The sequence below is a fragment of the Lathyrus oleraceus genome, chromosome 4 (genome assembly GCF_024323335.1).
Source record: "Lathyrus oleraceus cultivar Zhongwan6 chromosome 4, CAAS_Psat_ZW6_1.0, whole genome shotgun sequence".
NCBI classification, from domain to species: domain Eukaryota; kingdom Viridiplantae; phylum Streptophyta; class Magnoliopsida; order Fabales; family Fabaceae; genus Lathyrus; species Lathyrus oleraceus.
This window is the reverse complement of record NC_066582.1, coordinates 57,832,944-57,854,124: the sequence shown is the minus strand read 5'-3', so window position 1 is coordinate 57,854,124 and position 21,181 is coordinate 57,832,944. Positions and strand designations below refer to the sequence as shown.

The window sequence follows — 21,181 nt, the reverse complement described above, 5'->3', positions numbered from 1 at the left end:
GTTCCTTTTCTCCGAAAAAAAATCAAAATCCCCAGTGGAGTCGTTGGTGAACATCTTGACTGGTTCAGTGACAAATATCAGATCCCAGTGGAAGCGTCCGTTGGTGAATTTTCCTTTTTTGGATACCCGCAGAGTGCAAATTTCTACGGTTCTTTGGTATTCAATCCCTGTTTACCTTGAAGGTCTGACAGCCGTTGCTCTCATCCGTTCAGGTTCCCAGTTGATTGAATAGGGGCAGCTGTAGCACCTCAAATTTGCACCTCCCATTTGTATATACATTTCATTTTTAGGTCATTAACCTTGCATTCACATTGCATAGTCCATTGCATATCATCAGGCAAGACTGGTCAGGAGATTCAACTGTGCAAGGCAACAAGAGAATTTTCCATGAGATCAAAGCCCTAGGGTGATTCCCATGAGCTCACATGACTCAAGGATCATTTTGAAGTAGCTAGGTCAAGTGTTGAAGGCTCAAAACTCAGCAGTGCATGTGCAAGTCACCTGAGGCCCATGAAAGTCAACAGAAGTCAACTGCAAAGTCAATTGTGGATTTGAAGGTGGGAAGTGGTTAGAGATGCTTCATTCATGTTCAAGCAGGTCTCATTTGACATTTCAAATATCAACATTGAAGAATTTGAAGTCAGATCAAGACTTTCCAAAAATAGCAGGTGACCTATAATTTGAACTTTCCAAAAATGGAAAGATTTTGGACCAACTTCAACTCAAGATTACATCATCAAGAAAGCTTCAAATGAAATTTTGTCCAACATGAAAGTTGAAGTTCTTTCTCTCCCATTTCCAAAAAGTCCAAGATCATAGATTTCTCATGTGTGGTTGAGGAGATATGGTTCAATTAGGGCAAAGTGTGTTTGAAAGTTCAAATGGACATAACTTTTTAACCAAAGCTCCAAAATGTGTGGTTCTTTTTGCATTTTGATCCTTATAACATGTACTTTCCAAACATACCATTACTTGACATGAATTTCATTTGCATCGGCATGTGCTCACTCATGAAGTTTTTGGAAGAAAATTGCATAACATCTTTTTGATTGATCATGAGCATACAAGACCAATTCACAAGTGTGCATGGACTCATTTTAAGGGAATTTTGGGCCAGAACTAGTACTGTTCACGTGCATGGCATGCATGTGAGGTGAAAAATCATTTTTGCACAAACACCTTCCAACTTGCTAATCACCTTTGGCTTTGGCTTAAACATGATCTAAACATGATTAGCATGAGGTATAAAGGGATAATCATAACTGTTTTTGATCATTAGCACATTTTCAGATCTAGAATCACAAAAATTCTCAAAAATTTTCTCTCAAACTTTTTCCAAAATTCTTCAAACATAAGCACTTTCTATTGATAAATTCATCTTCATAAGGCATTTCTGAGAAGATTTGGACGTGGAATCAAGAGAAATCGTGGCAGATTGAGTTAGGTTCAAAGCTTGAAGGTTCCATGGTGATTTCAAAATCCGTTGGATTCGTGCATACTTAAGCTTCACATTCATCATCAAACACTTCAATAAGCATATTGGAAGAGTTCTAGAGCATCACAAGCCTTGAAGCAAGCTGAATCCAGTTCTGTTCATCAAGAGGTCAGTTTTTTGATCTCAATAATTCTCAAAATCTTCGTGATATTTGTGTAGATCGTGGTTTGGTGATGATGCTGATGTAAAATTCGAGTGATTTGGTGCCCTATACACAAAGTTATGTTCAATTAAAGTTTTGATGTCAATTTTTGATTCCTTCGATCTGAACGTGCATTGATGTTTTTGCATGAATTATTGTTGGATTCTTGATGTATGTGGAAGGATGAGTTGATTGATATAGGTTTTGTTAGTTTCTGGAACAATTTCTGAAATCTGGAAAAATCGTATGAAGATCTTCATGATCTTCATCTTCCATGCATGAACTCATACTGTTCCCAGTTTTGCTACGAATTGGCTAGGTTTTAGCTACGAAACTTCTTGGTTAGCTACGAAATTCAAAAAGCGCGCCAGGTTTAGGGTTAGAGTCCAAACGCTGTCGTTTGGTTGATGCGCGCGCTTGTAGTTCAAATCTGGCACCGGTTCGAATCTGAGCGAGAGGACTTTTTCAGATTGCCTTGCCTTTATTCCACTTTCCCTCCAATTTTCATACCTTGGCTCCATTTCATTTTTCAAATTCTTTCCAAACTTCAAAAAATCATATAAAAATGAAAAATGCTCCAATTGATCTCCAATTTTTTGCATTGTGTTCCTTATCTTGTCTATTTTTTCATGAACATAAGATTGCAAGTTGTGCCTGGCTTAAAAAATGATTTGTCCTAGGGTGATTGAACATGTGTCCATTTGTGCTATTGCCTTGTTCCTTTCATCATAAAATGCTTGTTTCTTATCCAATGCTTCTGAAATTTTGTGTGTGGATTCTAGACATGTTGAGTGATACTTTGGCTTTGGTTTGAGATTTTTCCCATGATCCATCTCTGTTTTATGCTTATGCTAACTTGGTGTGACAATTTGTGTCACACATGTGATTGTTTGGATTGTGCTATGTGATTGCCATGCCTAATGATGTCCAATGCCTCTGATTTTTTGTGTGATGATCATGTTATATGTCCTGTTTACTCATGAATTTTGCCAAGATTATTTGAGTCATTTTTGATTTGATGTGCATTTGTTTCTTCTGATGTCTCAATGTGACTAGCTTTTGCATACCTTGCCATGTTTTGCTCATGAAATGAATGTGGTTAATGATTTTGATGTGAGACTTTTTGAGACTTATTCTTGATTGGATAAGGTTGATTCATGTTAAATTTGAGGTTCTGTTTTGACTTTTTCTCCATCTTTGACCCTAGGCTTTGACCTAGTGGTTTGTGGCTTACATGTGGGCTTTGATTTCAGGTTTAAACATCCAAGTCCATAGTTGATGATGCTTCCCCATTTGAGCATTGATGTTTGCTCTTGATTACTAACACTTGTGTGTTTTGTAGGTTGATGCTAACTCATTTGAGTTTGCCTTGTGGCTTGCACATTGTGAACATTGTTTGTCTGTTTGTTATTGCCTGTTGATTGTTTGTCTGTACAGTTGAACTGATTGGTTTAGATTTTTCACAGGTACCTAAGTTGCTTTGAGTTCTTTTGAACTTGCTTTTCTTTGCTTGGTTGCTTAACCACTGAGGTATAATTCTTCTGACTTCATGTAGTCTGGAAGACCTATCCTGTTATGTGGGCAGGCACCTGTCTGAAGCCCTCCTTAAGAGGCAATGCTTGTGAATGTTTACTTTTGTGCCAAGCAGGTAAAGACCTCTTAGGAGGCAATTGGCAGATAAAAGAGATGTGTAATCCATCTCCTGCTACTCAGTGTGTCATTCACTTTGCTCACACACCTTGTGTTGATGCATTGTGGATAATAACCCAAGATCATGTTGTGTCAGTCACTTGTGGAGAAGAGTTCCTACATTCTGAACTCCCACACTTTCATTTGTTTGAAGCTCTCCCAGGCCAGGGATAAGAGCTGTGAGGTCTTATCCTCACTTCCCATTTCATCTGCTTCACCCTAACTCTCAATGTTAGGGTTAAGAGCTAACCACACCCCATTCCAGTTGGCTTGCTTTTGCTGCCTAACCTTGTATGAGCCCAAACTGTTTGCATATAGTGTGTGTGCTTGTTTATTGTGCTTGTGTTTGTCTGTGCTGTTTAGGATAGCTTGCTTCCTGTGCAAGTTAGGATAGAAACCTTAACCCAGGGCCATGGTGGATTTACATGATAACTATTAGGCTCGAGTCAGTCTCCCTTCTAGTTTGTCATTTCCCAGTCTCTGGTTAGGTTAGAAGTTCTTTCCCTGTTTAGGGGAACTACGTCGCCCTGATCCTCATACCAGATGAGGTACGTAGGCAGGAGATGAGCTGATCTCTCCGGGCGCCCTTTTTCTTTTTCAACCCTTTGTATTGTGTTGGAGTCCGACATAAGTCCAGCGATTGGCAGTTGGTTTCCCGTGTCTTGTTTGCTTGTTGGAGTCCGACATAAGTCCAGCGATTGGCAGTCAGTTTCCTGTGTGTGTTTATTGGTTCGGAGTCTGATGTAAGTCCAGCGATTGGCGTTCGGTTTCCAGGTTTGCCTGTTTGTGTGGAGTCTGACGTAAGTCCAGCGGTTGGCAGTCGGTTTCCTGTTTGTGTTTTGTTTGGCGTGTGTTAGCCGAGCTACGAGTGCTCTGATTCTTCTCCGGTCAGAGAAGATACGTATGCATAGGATGCGACATCCTAGCGAGCACGTTTCCCCTGTCCCGAACTACGTCGACTCTGATGTCTGTGTCTGACAGACTACGTAGGCCCAGGATGCGATATCCTGCCGAGTCCCGTTTCTTCCATTTTCTGTGTTTCCTTCCAGCCTTGTGTGCAGTGTGTGAGCAGTTTCTAGCAACCTTATCCTTTCTTTTGAGCGTGGATCCCGTCGAGTACGACGGATGCGTAGGGGTGCTAATACCTTCCCTTCGCATAACCGACTCCCAATCCCATCTTTCTCTGGTCGCGAGACCATGTCTTTTCCAGGTTTACTTCGAGCGTTTCCTTCCCCTCTTTTGGGATAAATAACGCACGGTGGCGGCTCTGTTGTTTTGTTTTCCCGCCGGTTTTTCGCGTAATGCGACAGCTGGCGACTCTGCTGGGGACTAGAGAAGTCGACCTCTTGCTGGTCCATCTTCCCTAAGCGAGTCTCTCCTAGCGCTCTCTAGGATAGGGTTTGGTTGCTTTTATTGTTTCATTTATTGCATTCATTTATTTATGTTTGTATTTATGTTTGCATTTATGTTTGCATTCATCATATATTCATCTGTGCTGGTTGTGCTATGTTTGTCTCTCTATTGGGGTGGGAGTTACATGAGGTAAAAGGCCCAATACCCAGGCTATGAGTGAAATCTAGGACACCTAGGAATAGAGTGATTCTTGGGAACCGGGTGGTATTGCGCCACTTAGCGGAACTTGATATCACGAGCAGTTCAGATCCTGATGGGGTATTATCGGTGCATACATCGGTTGTGTACATGATGATATTCTATGAAAGGGTTGTTTATCCTGCGTTTCTCTTGACCTTACCCTGGCCTAGATGACACCCGTGAGCGGGGAGGGATTGAATCATTTGCAGGTACAGATGGTGACTATGGTTCAGATGAACTTATGGGTACTTACTTATGACACGCCGGAATTCTGTCCGTGATATCTATCAGCGGGTTCCGTTTATTTCGGATCCCCGGGTTGAATTTGAGGACACTTGTTCAGAGGATCTGGTTGTCATCCGTTCAGTGGATTTCCTCGATTATGGTGATATATTCCCCGGTTCCGTTTATTTCGGAACTTCCCAAGTTGGATTTATGGTTAATCGGGCCCTCAGATGATTGTAATCAGTTCAGAGACCGGTTCAGTACAGTTGATCCTCAAATGACTTGGAAGATGGCACAGTGACCTGCCTGCATGCATTCGCATCATTCCCATTTCGCATTCATCTGCATTTAACCCATGTCTATCCGTACCCAGGGTCCATTTTTGATTGAGATTCCGGTTGAGAGACATCCGGATGTCAGAATGTTGTTGATGAAATATTATCCGTCTCAATGAAACCAGAATCAAAGGACGGAATTTTCCTCATACGGATAGACATTGCATGCGTGAGTCATATTAACCTGTTTTCTGTTTTGTAGGTGTCAGTATCTAACCGGTGCGCATAGCTTTCCCGCTCAGACATCCTGCCAAACTCAACAAACTCGGGCTGATGGATCCACCCAACGCCGACATTCTCGAATTGAAAGAGATAATGAGGGAGTTGTTCAAAGTCGTGCAAGGGCTCGCCTTGGGGCAGAAAGCAATGGCTGAGAGGTTGGAAAGGATTGAAGGCTGGATGATAAAGGAGAAAGTTCAGGGAAAGGCTCCGTCATCCGTAGTACAGAAGCCCTCTGGCAATGGTCAGCTCAAGAAGGAGGTTGAATCAGGTGGTGTGCAGGCCGAAAAAGAACGCGGTAAGGATCGTTACCACCCTTATGCTGCCACTGTAACCATTCCTGTTGGTAATCCATCAGTACCACAGCAACAACCACCACCTCAACAGAAGGCACCGAAAGCTAAGGGCCAAGTGAAGAAGGGGACGACGGATCGTCAGTTTGATAAGCCTCCCGTGACTTATACCCTTCTGTTCAAGAGGTTGAGGGATCTTGGGTTAGTTCGGCCAAGGATATTGGTTCCTGTAGAACTGCATCAGAGGCCTGCAAACTACGATGAGAATGCCAAGTGCGAGTTCCATTCTGGGGCATCAGGGCATAACATTGAGGGTTGTAGAGCTTTCAAGCACGTCGTCCAAGATATGGTGGATTCTAAGGTCATCAGTTTGGCGCAGATACTGAATGATGATGTTAACCCCGTGCCAATGCATGGTCCTGTAGAGGTGAAGGTGATGTCGAAGGACAAGAGAGGAACAGAGGTGACTGAGGGAGATCAGTTAAAAACTCCAATGTCTATGGTCCCAAAACATCTGATGAAGAGAGAAGTTTTCCCTAGTGTTGATAACTGTTGTGCGGCCGTCGCCACAAATGGGTGTGTAGTGATGGGGGAAACGATTCAGAGGATGATAGAAGTAGAAATGGACGGTGAAAAATTTGAAACACCAAGTCAGGAAGTTGAAACCGTCAAGGTAGAGGATGCCATCTGTGCTGAGAAAGAGAAGAAGTTGTCCATTTCTTCTTACAAACAGGCCATGGAAGTGGTGAAGAACGGAGAAGCCCTAGGCTGGGGAAAGATCATAGACATTGTGGTGAAAGCGGATATGTTCGGGGTTGGCTATCAGCCAGATCAATAGTCGTCTAGACAAAACAGAGGACGTTGTCCACCGTTCACATTCGTCAGTGCCGGAATGCTGGATCCAGGTCACGCCTGTACAGTGGGTGAAGAGATTGACAGTGACCGCGAGCTTGAGTCATGGATAAAATCGTGCGTACCAGGGAACTGGAAGGCCTCAAAGATCATCACCGTCACTCATCATGAAGAGTAGTATTTCTGTTTTTCAATTCTGTTTGCATGAAAGCCATACGTTTTGCCCGAAACGTAATGGTCCATTGTAAGGGCCATCTCATGTGTTTCATTTTGCAACATTTTGCATCAGTAATAAATGGATGCTTTTATGATTAAAAGCGGTGTTCCCTGTTTTTCATTTATTTTTGCAGTTTAATAAAAAAATAAAAAAGGGCAATGTTTATTTTCATTTTTCTTTCCTTTTGATTTGTCTTGTTCCGACCTCAAAAGTGACTATCCTCCTGATCTCATTGATAACAATTCGGTTACACCTTTGTATGACTTCGACAATCCGCTCTATCATGCCGAAGAAGAAGGCGAAGAAGATTGTGATCTGCTGGAATTAGCCAGGTTGTTGAAATAAGAGGAGAAGGTGATTCAACCGCATGAGGAGCGATTCAATTGTTATTCCAGGCACCGCCGAGGTCAGAAAGGAAGTGAAAGTTGGGGCCGCTTCAGAGGCGAGTCGAGAGCAGAATGGTAGCCCTGTTGAAAGAGCGTGTTGATATCTTCGCCTGGTCATATCAGGATATGCCAGGGTCGGATACCGATGTCGTTGGGCACAAGCTACCATTAAGAGAAGACTGTCCTCTAGTGAAGCCCGTGCCATGTATCAAAGAGCCATGGTGACTTTGTTTCATGATATGATTCATCGTGGAATCAAATGCCATGTGATGACATGATAGCAAAGTCCCAAACAGAAGAGGGGCATCCGGTAGACCGGGGCAAGTTGTTTGACCGGTTGAGACAACGCAGACTGAGGTTGAGTCCGAATCAGTGCACTTGTAGAGTGTTGTCCGGTAAAACGCTGAGGCTTATTGTGAGCGGATAAGAGGAATCGAGGTTGATCCTGCTAAAAAGAAAGAAAAGAAAGAAAAGAAAAAAAAGAAAAGGAAAAAGCGATACAAGAAACGCCTGGACCGAGAACAGAAAAAGAGGTTCGTGGTTTCTTAGATAGATTGAACTGCATTTCATGGTTCATATCTCATCTGATAGCCACGTGGGAACCCATTCAAACTGTTGAGAAAAAAAAGGGAGCAAACGGTCAGGTGGATAATGATTGCCAATGGGAATTGAAAGATAAAAGAATAAGTTGCAGGAACCTCTGATTCTGATGCCTCCTGTGGAAGGAACAACTGTTAATCTGGTACTTGACAGCCCTCGAGGGGTCTGTGAGGTGTGTAGTGGGTCAGCATGACGAGTCTGGTCGAAAAGAGCATGCAATTTATCTTAGCAAAAAGTTTATCGACTGTGAAACAATACATGCACTGCTCGAGAAAACTTGCTGTACTTTGGCATAGGCTGCTCGCCGACTGAGACAGTATATGCTGGTTCATACCACTTTGTGGATGTCCAAGATGGATCCGATCAAGTATGCGTTTGAGAAGTCAGCATCGACCGGACGGGTTGCGAGATGGTAAAAAAAGTGAGTTTGACTGATTTGTGATATACGGTACACCTCTCAGAAAGTAATCGAGGGGAGTGTATTGTCCGATTACATCGCCGAGCAACCCATTGAGGATTATCAAGCATGGAAGTTTGAGTTCCCTGATGAAGACATCTCGAGGTGCTCAAATCGAAAGATTGTGAGGAACCGATCCCGGAGGAGGGGCCTGACCCTGAATCCGAACGGATTCTGATGTCTGATGGGGGGAGGTTAATGTGGATGAGTTAGTGCCGTTTTGGTTACGCCAAAGGGATCCCGCATTCCTTTTGTTGCCCGGATAACATTTGAATGCACCAACAATGGTGGCTGAGTACGAAGCTTGTATCCTGGGTATCGATCTTCGGTGCGTACGTCTACTGGGGCAACGCCGCGCTCGCTCGTGTATGGGATAGAAGTGGTATCACCTACTGAAGTCTAGATCCCATTGTGGAGAGTCCTGATGGACGAGAAATTAGAGAAGGCTGAGTGGATAAGGACTCGGTATGACGCGTTGAGCCTGACTAAGGAAAAAGGGCTGACAGTTACTTGTCATGGGGCAGTTGTACCCAGTGAATGAAGCGTGTTGTTAACCAAGAAGTGCGACCTCGTGCGTACCACGTGGGAGAGTTGGTATTGAAAAGGATCCTTCCTCCTCAACGATCGTAGGGGCAAGTGGACACACAATTATGAAGGTCCATTCGTGGTCAAGAAGGTTTTCTCTGGTGGAGCCTTGTTGTTGACGACCATGGATGACGAGGATTCTCCATCCCTTGTGAATGCGGACGCAGTTAAAAAATACTTCGTAAAAAGAGACCCGCTGGACGAAAAGAATAAAAGAGTCCAGGCAAAAAAGGGTATCCCGGTGGACCGAAAACCCGAAAGGGCGGTCCAGGCAAAAGAGGGAATGAAACGAACAACTGCGTCTAGCATGGTCATTTGTGCTTTGGATATGACTTGGATAATCCCCGACAGAAATTGATCGGAAGCGTCTTGTTCAGAAGACAGAAAGTACGGAAAGTCTTGAGGACATATGGGGTGTAACCGAGTTGAAACCCGATGAGATCACGGTTTCACATTGCCATTAGGATAGATTTTTCCTTTTGTGCGCGATCACCTCTTTTCAGGGATTGCTTCCTGTATGTTGCTCGGTTCTGAGCCACCTTTTTGTTTCAGTCAATAAAATGCGTGTTCAGTCAAATAATTTTGTTTTTGTCTTCATAACCGCTTTGATTGCAAAAACATCCGTTTATTTTTGATAAGAATATTTGCATTTTGAAACATAGAGGTCCCTTCCGATGCATGCTTATAAGATTGAAATCTGGAAATCTTATTCGGAAGTTTGAGTGACCTAGGTAATGATGGCACGCCTGGGGCACGCTTTTATCTAACGATCTCTTGTGCAGGTGCTGTTAGATATCTTCATTCACTTACAGTTGGTGATGGATAACCTTTTGACAAAAGATCCCTGCAGAGTCCAATCAGGGGCAAGGGATAGAAGAACGGCGAAAAGACGGTGGAAGAAGGACGACGATCCTAGAGGGTAATCAAGAAGACTCTTCAAAGTCTGAAAATTAGAGAGTTTGCCCGGATCTGAGGAGCATTTGTCTCAAAGCAAAGAAAAGACGAGAATACTGGGTGATGGATCAGAAGAGACCAGATGAGTCTGGGAGCTCTCAAAAGTAGAAAGCCGACACCGTGATTGGATGGAGAACACCAATGTTCGATGAGTTGACGGGCATTCCATGTCAAATAGGCCGTATCTCCCCAGTGGGTTTGAGGGTGTTATCTCCCTAGCAGATTCGAGATCGGTGTCTCCTCAGCGAGCCTGAAGGTTGCCATATCCCCAGTGGAAGTGTCGGTGGGTAGATTGTTCCTAAGGGTTGAGGATGTTTCCCCAGCAGGCTTGAGAGTGGCCGTTTCCCCAAGCAAGTCTGAAAGCTGTTAGAACTGTTATTCCCCAGCAGTCGGGTAACAGGTTCAAAGGCTATTCTATCCCCAACTAGTCTGAGGATTGTTGGTTCCCACTGAGTCTGAAGGATGTTGTATCCCCAGCGGAGGTATCAGTGAGTAGTCTGTTCCTCAGCAGTCGGGTACGAAATACTGTAATCCTCAGCATGGTCGTGAATGCATTTCCCCAGCAGGGTTGTGATTGTCTTCCCCCAGCAATTTTTGAGTGGGTGGTCTTCCCAGCGGAGGTTTGTGTTGATGGTTTTCCCCAGTGAAGTCCCCAAGCGGATCATGCTTGGTGAAGATTATCCCCAGTAGAGTTTATCCTACCTATGGATTGGCTGCTATCCTCAGCAGAGGTGAGCATTGGTTGTTTCCCCTAGCGGGGTCCCTCAGTGGATTGGATTCAGTGGAGGTCGTCCCCGGTGGGATTTATCCTTTCTCCAGCAGCAATGCTAGTCGCCAGCACGGTTGAGAAGTTGGCGTGTTCCTCAGACAGAGTCTCCCCAGAGTTGACTTGGTTTCCTCTGCCGTCTCCAGAGTATCAGATCAGCAAAGCACCCTCAGCAGTGCATCTCCCCACCGAGTCGGAGAATCTAATCAGATTTGTGCATTCAGAGGAGCGACCATTTGCTCCCCAGCAGGAGTTTTCATCATTTTGCATCTTGCATGTAGTGATCATTGCATCCTTAAATAGCGTAGCATTTCCATTCAATATGGAGCATTACGCCATAGAAAAATTCAAACATATGCATTCATGTGTTAAACCTAATCAGACCGTATCCCCGGCAGAGGCAGATCATTGTTCAACATTTGTACGGCACATTTGCTACAGTTGCTCTTGACAGATAGCATCCAAGAGTGGTAATTCCCCAGAGGTTTATTTCCTCACCCGCAGGTGAGAGGAAAGCTTGATGCTCCCCAATGAGATCCCCAGCAAGTGTTTAGCCTTGCCTTGACATATGTAGATGTCATCCCTGTGATACCAGTAGGTGTCATGTCAGCACCCGTGTGTGTTCTTTCTTTAGTGTCGGTAAACACCATTGTTTTGGTGTCGGTAAACATCGAGTCTCACTCCAGTCATCGGTAAATGTCTGATCGTCCTTTTTTAGTGTCGGTAAACACCATTGTTTCGGTGTCGGTAAACATCAAGTCTCACTCCAGTCATCGGTAAATGTCTGATCGTCCTTTTTTAGTGTCGGTAAACACCATTGTTTCGGTGTCGGTAAACATCGAGTCTCACTCCAGTCATCGGTAAATGTCTGATCGTCCTTTTTTGGATGTCGGTAAACATCATCTTTCGATGTCGGTAAACATTGAGTCTTTCTTCCAGTCATCGGTAAATGTCTGGTCTTGTTTCACTTCTGTACGCATCATCTTTCGATGTCGGTAAACATAGTCTCTTCCCCATTCATCCGTTGATGTCTGGTCACCTCTCCGTTGGTGTCGATAAACGTCGAGCTTCTCCCGTTCTTCCGTTGACGTCTGGTCGAGTCTGCCCCATTCATCCGTTGATGTCTGGTCACCTCCTTGTTGGTGTCGATAAACGTCGAGCTTCTACCGTTCGTCCGTTGACGTCTGGTCGAGTCTTCCCATTCATCCGTTGATGTCTGGTCACCTCTCCGTTGGTATCGATAAACGTTGAGTTTTTCCCATTTGTCCGTTGACGTATGGTTGTATTTCCTTCTCCCCATTCATCCGTTGATATCTGGTCACCTCTCTCCGTTGGTGTCGATAAACGTCGAGCTTCTCCCGTTCGTCCGTTGACGTCTGGTCGAGTCTTCCCAGTTCATCCGTTGATGTCTGGCCACCTCTCCGTTGGTATCGATAAACGTCGAGTTTTTCCCATTCGTCCGTTGATGTATGGTTGTATCTTTTTCCCCAGGTCATCCGTTGATGTCTGGTCACCTCTCCGTTGGTGTCGATAAACGTTGAGTTTTTCCTATTCGTCCGTTGACGTCTAGTTGTATTCCTTTCTCCCAGTTCATCCGTTGATGTCTGGTCACCTCTCCGTTGGTGTCGATAAACGTCGAGCTTCTCCCGTTCGTCCGTTGACGTCTGGTCGAGTCTTCCCAGGTCATCCATTGATGTCTGGTCACCTCTCCGTTGGTATCGATAAACGTTGAGTTTTTCCTATTCGTCCGTTGACGTCTAGTTGTATTCCTTTCTCCCAGTTCATCCGTTGATGTCTGGTCACCTCTCCGTTGGTGTCGATAAACGTCGAGCTTCTCCCGTTCGTTCCTTGACGTCTGGTTGAGTCTTCCCAGGTCATCCGTTGATGTCTGGTCACCTCTCCGTTGGTTTCGATAAACGTTGAGTTTTTCCTAGTCATCCGTTGGCGTCTGGTTGTGATTTCTATTCCCATTCATCGCCTTTCGATGTCTGGATGTGGTTCCTTTTCTCCGAAAAAAAATCAAAATCCCCAGTGGAGTCGTTGGTGAACATCTTGACTGGTTCAGTGACAAATATCAGATCCCAGTGGAAGTGTCCGTTGGTGAATTTTCCTTTTTTGGATACCCGCAGAGTGCAAATTTCTACGGTTCTTTGGTATTCAATCCCTGTTTACCTTGAAGGTCTGACAGCCGTTGCTCTCATCCGTTCAGGTTCCCAGTTGATTGAATAGGGGCAGCTGTAGCACCTCAAATTTGCACCTCCCATTTGTATATACATTTCATTTTTAGGTCATTAACCTTGCATTCACATTGCATAGTCCATTGCATATCATCAGGCAAGACTGGTCAGGAGATTCAACTGTGCAAGGCAACAAGAGCATTTTCCATGAGATCAAAGCCCTAGGGTGATTCCCATGAGCTCACATGACTCAAGTATCATTTTGAAGTAGCTAGGTCAAGTGTTGAAGGCTCAAAACTCAGCAGTGCATGTGCAAGTCACCTGAGGCCCATGAAAGTCAACAGAAGTCAACTGCAAAGTCAATTGTGGATTTGAAGGTGGGAAGTGGTTAGAGATGCTTCATTCATGTTCAAGCAGGTCTCATTTGACATTTCAAATATCAACATTGAAGAATTTGAAGTCAGATCAAGACTTTCCAAAAATAGCAGGTGACCTATAATTTGAACTTTCCAAAAATGGAAAGATTTTGGACCAACTTCAACTCAAGATTACATCATCAAGAAAGCTTCAAATGAAATTTTGTCCAACATGAAAGTTGAAGTTCTTTCTCTCCCATTTCCAAAAAGTCCAAGATCATGGATTTCTCATGTGTGGTTGAGGAGATATGGTTCAATCAGGGCAAAGCGTGTTTGAAAGTTCAAATGGACATAACTTTTTAACCAAAGCTCCAAAATGTGTGGTTCTTTTTGCATTTTGATCCTTATAACATGTACTTTCCAAGCATACCATTACTTGACATGAATTTCATTTGCATCGGCATGTGCTCACTCATGAAGTTTTTGGAAGAAAATTGCATAACATCTTTTTGATTGATCATGAGCATACAAGACCAATTCACAAGTGTGCATGGACTCATTTTAAGGGAATTTTGGGCCAGAACTAGTACTGTTCACGTGCATGGCATGCATGTGAGGTGAAAAATCATTTTTGCACAAACACCTTCCAACTTGCTAATCACCTTTGGCTTTGGCTTAAACATGATCTAAACATGATTAGCATGAGGTATAAAGGGATAATCATAACTGTTTTTGATCATTAGCACATTTTCAGATCTAGAATCACAAAAATTCTCAAAAATTTTCTCTCAAACTTTTTCCAAAATTCTTCAAACATAAGCACTTTCTATTGATAAATTCATCTTCATAAGGCATTTCTGAGAAGATTTGGACGTGGAATCAAGAGAAATCGTGGCAGATTGAGCTAGGTTCAAAGCTTGAAGGTTCCATGGTGATTTCAAAATCCGTTGGATTCGTGCATACTTAAGCTTCACATTCATCATCAAACACTTCAATAAGCATATTGGAAGAGTTCTGGAGCATCACAAGCCTTGAAGCAAGCTGAATCCAGTTCTGTTCATCAAGAGGTCAGTTTTTTGATCTCAATAATTCTCAAAATCTTCGTGATATTTGTGTAGATCGTGGTTTGGTGATGATGCTGATGTAAAATTCGAGTGATTTGGTGCCCTATACACAAAGTTATGTTCAATTAAAGTTTTGATGTCAATTTTTGATTCCTTCGATCTGAACGTGCATTGATGTTTTTGCATGAATTATTGTTGGATTCTTGATGTATGTGGAAGGATGAGTTGATTGATATAGGTTTTGTTAGTTTCTGGAACAATTTCTGAAATCTGGAAAAATCGTATGAAGATCTTCATGATCTTCATCTTCCATGCATGAACTCATACTGTTCCCAGTTTTGCTACGAATTGGCTAGGTTTTAGCTACGAAACTTCTTGGTTAGCTACGAAATTCAAAAAGCGCGCCAGGTTTAGGGTTAGAGTCCAAACGCTGTCGTTTGGTTGATACGCGCGCTTGTAGTTCAAATCTGGCACCGGTTCGAATCTGAGCGAGAGGACTTTTTCAGATTGCCTTGCCTTTATTCCACTTTCCCTCCAATTTTCATACCTTGGCTCCATTTCATTTTTCAAATTCTTTCCAAACTTCAAAAAATCATATAAAAATGAAAAATGCTCCAATTGATCTCCAATTTTTTGCATTGTGTTCCTTATCTTGTCTATTTTTTCATGAACATAAGATTGCAAGTTGTGCCTGGCTTAAAAAATGATTTGTCCTAGGGTGATTGAACATGTGTCCATTTGTGCTATTGCCTTGTTCCTTTCATCATAAAATGCTTGTTTCTTATCCAATGCTTCTGAAATTTTGTGTGTGGATTCTAGACATGTTGAGTGATACTTTGGCTTTGGTTTGAGATTTTTCCCATGATCCATCTCTGTTTTATGCTTATGCTAACTTGGTGTGACAATTTGTGTCACACATGTGATTGTTTGGATTGTGCTATGTGATTGCCATGCCTAATGATGTCCAATGCCTCTGATTTTTTGTGTGATGATCATGTTATATGTCCTGTTTACTCATGAATTTTGCCAAGATTATTTGAGTCATTTTTGATTTGATGTGCATTTGTTTCTTCTGATGTCTCAATGTGACTAGCTTTTGCATACCTTGCCATGTTTTGCTCATGAAATGAATGTGGTTAATGATTTTGATGTGAGACTTTTTGAGACTTATTCTTGATTGGATAAGGTTGATTCATGTTAAATTTGAGGTTCTGTTTTGACTTTTTCTCCATCTTTGACCCTAGGCTTTGACCTAGTGGTTTGTGGCTTACATGTGGGCTTTGATTTCAGGTTTAAACATCCAAGTCCATAGTTGATGATGCTTCCTCATTTGAGTTTGCCTTGTGGCTTGCACATTGTGAACATTGTCTGTCTGTTTGTTATTGCCTGTTGATTGTTTGTCTGTACAGTTGAACTGATTGGTTTAGATTTTTCACAGGTACCTAAGTTGCTTTGAGTTCTTTTGAACTTGCTTTGCTTTGCTTGGTTGCTTAACCACTAAGGTATAATTCTTCTGACTTCATGTAGTCTGGAAGCCCTATCCTGTTATGTGGGCAAGCACCTGTCTGAAGCCCTCCTTAAGAGGCAATGCTTGTGAATGTTTACTTTTGTGCCAAGCAGGTAAAGACCTCTTAGGAGGCAATTGGCAGATAAAAGAGATGTGTAATCCATCTCCTGCTACTCAGTGTGTCATTCACTTTGCTCACACACCTTGTGTTGATGCATTGTGGATAATAACCCAAGATCATGTTGTGTCAGTCACTTGTGGAGAAGAGTTCCTACATTCTGAACTCCCACACTTTCATTTGTTTGAAGCTCTCCCAGGCCAGGGATAAGAGCTGTGAGGTCTTATCCTCACTTCCCATTTCATCTGCTTCACCCTAACTCTCAATGTTAGGGTTAAGAGCTAACCACACCCCATTCCAGTTGGCTTGCTTTTGCTGCCTAACCTTGTATGAGCCCAAACTGTTTGCATATAGTGTGTGTGCTTGTTTATTGTGCTTGTGTTTGTCTGTGCTGTTTAGGATAACTTGCTTCCTGTGCAAGTTAGGATAGAAACCTTAACCCAGGGCCATGGTGGATTTACATGATAACTATTAGGCTCGAGTCAGTCTCCCTTCTAGTTTGTCATTTCCCAGTCTCTGGTTAGGTTAGAAGTTCTTTCCCTGTTTAGGGGAACTACGTCGCCCTGATCCTCATACCAGATGAGGTACGTAGGCAGGAGATGAGTTGATCTCTCCGGGCGCCCTTTTTCTTTTTCAACCCTTTCTGTTGTGTTGGAGTCCGACATAAGTCCAGCGATTGGCAGTTGGTTTCCCGTGTCTTGTTTGCTTATTGGAGTCCGACATAAGTCCAGCGATTGGCAGTCAGTTTCCTGTGTGTGTTTATTGGTTCGGAGTCTGATGTAAGTCCAGCGATTGGCGTTCGGTTTCCAGGTTTGCCTGTTTGTGTGGAGTCTGACGTAAGTCCAGCGATTGGCAGTCAGTTTCCTGTTTGTATTTTGTTTGGCGTGTGTTAGCCGAGCTACGAGTGCTCTGATTCTTCTCCGGTCACAGAAGATACGTATGCATAGGATGCGACATCCTAGCGAGCACGTTTCCCTTGTCCCGAACTACGTCGACTCTGATGTCTGTGTTTGACAGACTACGTAGGCCCAGGATGCGATATCCTGCCGAGTCCCGTTTCTTCCGTTTTCTGTGTTTCCTTCCAGCCTTGTGTGCAGTGTGTGAGCAGTTTCTAGCAACCTTATCCTTTCTTTTGAGCGTGGATCCCGTCGAGTACGACGAATGCATAGGGGTGCTAATACCTTCCCTTCGCATAACCGACTCCCGATCCCATCTTTCTCTGGTCACGAGACCATGTCTTTTCCAGGTTTACTTCGAGCGTTTCCTTCCCCTCTTTTGGGATAAATAACGCACGGTGGCGGCTCTGTTGTTTTGTTTTCCCGCCGGTTTTTCACGTAATACGACAGTGTGCACGACAGGAGGTGGCACTAAAAGGACCAGGCTAGATGCCGGCAAAGAAGCAAGAGTAGGAGCAAAACCCTCTGGCACAAAATTGGCGGGCATTCCCCAAGGGAACCCGGCTGGCATAGATGGCGCAAAATGAGCAGTTGCAGCAGGCACGGTAGAAGTTACGATCTCAGAAATGATTGTCCTCTGGGGAGGAGTTGATGGCGTTGGAGAATACTGGCTCTGAGCGGCCAAGAATGACTCCATCAAGGCAGTCAACCTGGCTACCTCCTCTTTCAGCTCGCGGTTCTCTTGTTCTAGATGATCCGTCAGTCTCGAAGAATTGGCTCTAGTGTAGTACCAGTGAGTCAGCTTGTCTTCAAAATAAATGAAGAACACAGAGTTAGACCAGAGGACAAGAAGCCTGGAATAAAACCTGCTTATGCACATGATGCATGCAATGTTTGTGCATATGATTTGTTTTCTTATATCAGAGGAACTTTAGAGTTCTATTTGCAAATTTTGGGAAATATTACATTTTTATCACATATGGAAATATTTCATCAATAATATCTGGAAAATATATTTTTACACCAAAGAAGTACAGCATTGGTAACCAAGATACAATATAAGAGAAAAGGATAATGACCATCCTATGGATCCCTAGAAACAATCATCTAAAGCTCGGGACACAGGAAGATAAGATGTACGAAGCCTCTTCACCTCCTCCTCATAGGCTGCCTCCATATCTGCCTTCTCCTTGGCGAGTCGATCGTACTTCCTCTTCCAGAACCTAGAAGACTGAGGAAGTAGAGAAGTCCATGCATCATCAGGATCATCAGTGACCTGATGCTCGAGAAACTCAATCAAAGCATCCTTCTCCTTAATCAGCTGAAGCAACTCTTCACGTTTACGGATCCAAGCGCGTGAACGGTCTTCATCTCTCAACTCCTCCACTCCTTGGCCAGGGAGGGTTGATGGCCCAGCCATAACCAAAGGTGTAGGTCTCGGATATTCGTAAGGCATGAGATACTCAGAAGCTCTCTTCCTAACCCAAGCAGTGTAAGGCTCCAGAGCGACACAGTTCTTCGGACCTAGCTCCTTCCTTCCTTTCCTATGAATCTTGCGCCAAGCGCGGACCATCCTAGATTTCAAGCCTTGGGGATCTTTACCCTCCTGAAAGAACACACCCTTCAACAGAACGTTATTGGGTTTATCCTTTAGGGGGAACCCAAGCTGCCGACGTGCCAAAATAGGGTTGTAGTTAATCCCACCACATGTACCAAGAAGAGGCACATTGGAGAATTCACCACAAGAGTCGATAATCTGCACACCATCATACACACGGTTGTACCAAGAGATATCATCATTAGTGAGAGACATAAGTCTCGTGGACCACCGTAGACATCCTTTGTTCTCCTTGAAAGCGACCGTCTGTGGTAAGTGAGAAATAAACCACTTATACAACAAAGGCAAACAACACACAATGGCACCACCACCCTTTGCATTCCTCATATGCAAAGAGAAATAAGTGTCACCCAACAGAGTCAGAACGGGATTAAGAGTAGAGAAAATCCTAATAGCGTTCACATCCACAAACTTATCGATGTTGGGGAATAACACTAACCCATAGATGAGAAGTACAAATATGGCCTCAAAGGCGTCCTCACTCATGGCCTTCCCATACACAATAGCTTGAGCAATGAGGAACTCAGAAGGGAGACCTTGAATTCCACCTTTGGTAGTCATATGAGCACCAACCAGAGATTCATCTATATGCAACATATCAGATATCTCTCGAGAAGTAGGAATACTCTCCAAGCCACTGAACGACAACTGGTCTAGAATGGGTATGCCCACAAGGTAAGCATACTCCTCAAGCGTAGGCAAAAGCTGAAAGTCCGGAAAAGTGAAGCAACGATACAAAGGATCATAAAACTGCACCAATACACTCATCAATCCTTCATCCACCTGAGTAGTCAGAAGAGGAAGAAGCTTCCCAAAACGAGCTTTGAAACCCAAGGGATCTAATACATAGGATGTCAAATTCCTTACCTAATTAATTTTCCATTAAACATTGCATCCAACATTTTTATTTGTCTTCTTTCACAACAAATGCGTTCTGCAAGCAGTCCTAACAGCATGTGGTCCTAGCAGGGCAAAGAAACCTGAAAATTCACCACCAAATACACATGTTTAATTCTATACATTCAAATCAGGAAAATGAATAATTAACTTGATGATGCTCCTACTGCAAGGCTAGATAGCAGTAGCAGTATTTTACAGAAAATTAGATGGAATTTGATAAGTTATTTTCATTTCATGTGAATTACAAACTTAGCTCACTAAAATAGTTCATAGCATACTAAATGTTAAGTGGGTCTAATGTATAGTTGCAGCATAGCTAATTTCAACTCAATGAACAAACTAACCAATTTACATTTCATACTAAGTGAATTTCAATTGAATTTGTAACTAACTTCACCTAATCTCTAATGGACTAACAAACAGAGTGAACCAATTTTAACAGTTTCTAACAGGACCAATTCACAGTGAATTTCAGAATTCATTTCATCGGAATTTCAATTTCATTTGAATCTGGATTCCTAACTAACTTATGAATTTGAGAAGAATGTCATTGTGAATTTCAATATAATTTCTAACAAACTTGGAGATGTATAAATACCTTACTGCAGAACTTCAATGAAAAAAGGAACCAACTTTGATCTTCAATTCTCAACTCTTCATTCTATTCTTCAACCTTCAATCTTCTTTCATCTTCAATCTTCAATCTTCTTCAATCTTCAACCTGCAATCTTCATCCTGCAATTGGGTGTCTCCACTCTGCAACCTGGGAATCCCATTATGCAATCTGCAACAATCACCACAATCCCTCAATCCGCAGCACAACTACAACAACAACAACAAGAACGCACCAGAACATAAGAAGGGAGAAGAAAAAGGACATATCGTATCAGAAGCCGAAGAGTATCAGAAGTAGAAGCACATTAGAACAGCAGCAGAAAAGGATCGAAGAAGAAACACAGAGGGAGAAGAATAAAGAATGAATCGAAGCTGAGGAATTCAATACCTGCAATTAAGGGGAGGATCCTCAACTTGAGTTCTCAATCTGCAAGCTTTTTTTTTCAATCTTCAACCAGTTTTTTGCTTCATAAACCTGCCGTGAGGCCTATACCCCTGTCTCCATTACTATTATTAATCTATTTATTTTATTTTAATTATTAAATAATTGATGGTAATTAAGTATTTTTGGAATGAGGTTAAGATAATTTTGGCTTAACTTTCATCATGTTGATTTTGATTAGTTAAGTCGTAGTTAATTCGAATTAATTTTGTTAAGTCTACAAATTATGCATAATTAGGTTAGCCCTTTTTATATATTCTGAGGTGATTAGCTCTAGTTATAATTAATTAGTATTAGGTGTCATTAATTAGATTTTTATTAAATTCAACATTAATCAATTTTATGCATATTGACCATTTTACCCCTAGGTAGAAAAATCTTGATTTTTCAATACATACTCCCCTAGTTTAGGGTTTTAATTAGAATTGTCTAATTTCATTTAGTTAATTAATTCAATAGGATTTATCATTCTACATAGTTTTAACTATTCGTTTCAACCCCTCTGATTTAGTGTTGACCAAAGGACACTTTGGTCAACCAAATCCTTTGTAATCATGGTGTAAACCCCAAGCCTATTTCAAGTGATCAAAAGATCCTTGATCACTTGATATGACAAGTTCATTGTGCTCAAACTATTGTGGATATGTTGAATCTCAAGAGCTCAAGATCTCAAGGTTCAA

The 21,181-nt window shown here is 42.6% G+C and overlaps 1 long non-coding RNA gene across 1 annotated transcript in view; it reads right to left on the bottom strand.

The window, feature by feature from the left end:
- Positions 1 to 20,535, bottom strand: part of LOC127135153 (uncharacterized) — a 53,117-nt gene extending 32,582 nt beyond the window's left edge. The window contains exon 1 of the long non-coding RNA XR_007808441.1: positions 20,448 to 20,535. This is a non-coding gene — a long non-coding RNA (uncharacterized LOC127135153). The remainder of the gene's footprint in view (positions 1 to 20,447) is intronic.
- Between the last annotated feature and the right edge of the window lie 646 nt (positions 20,536 to 21,181).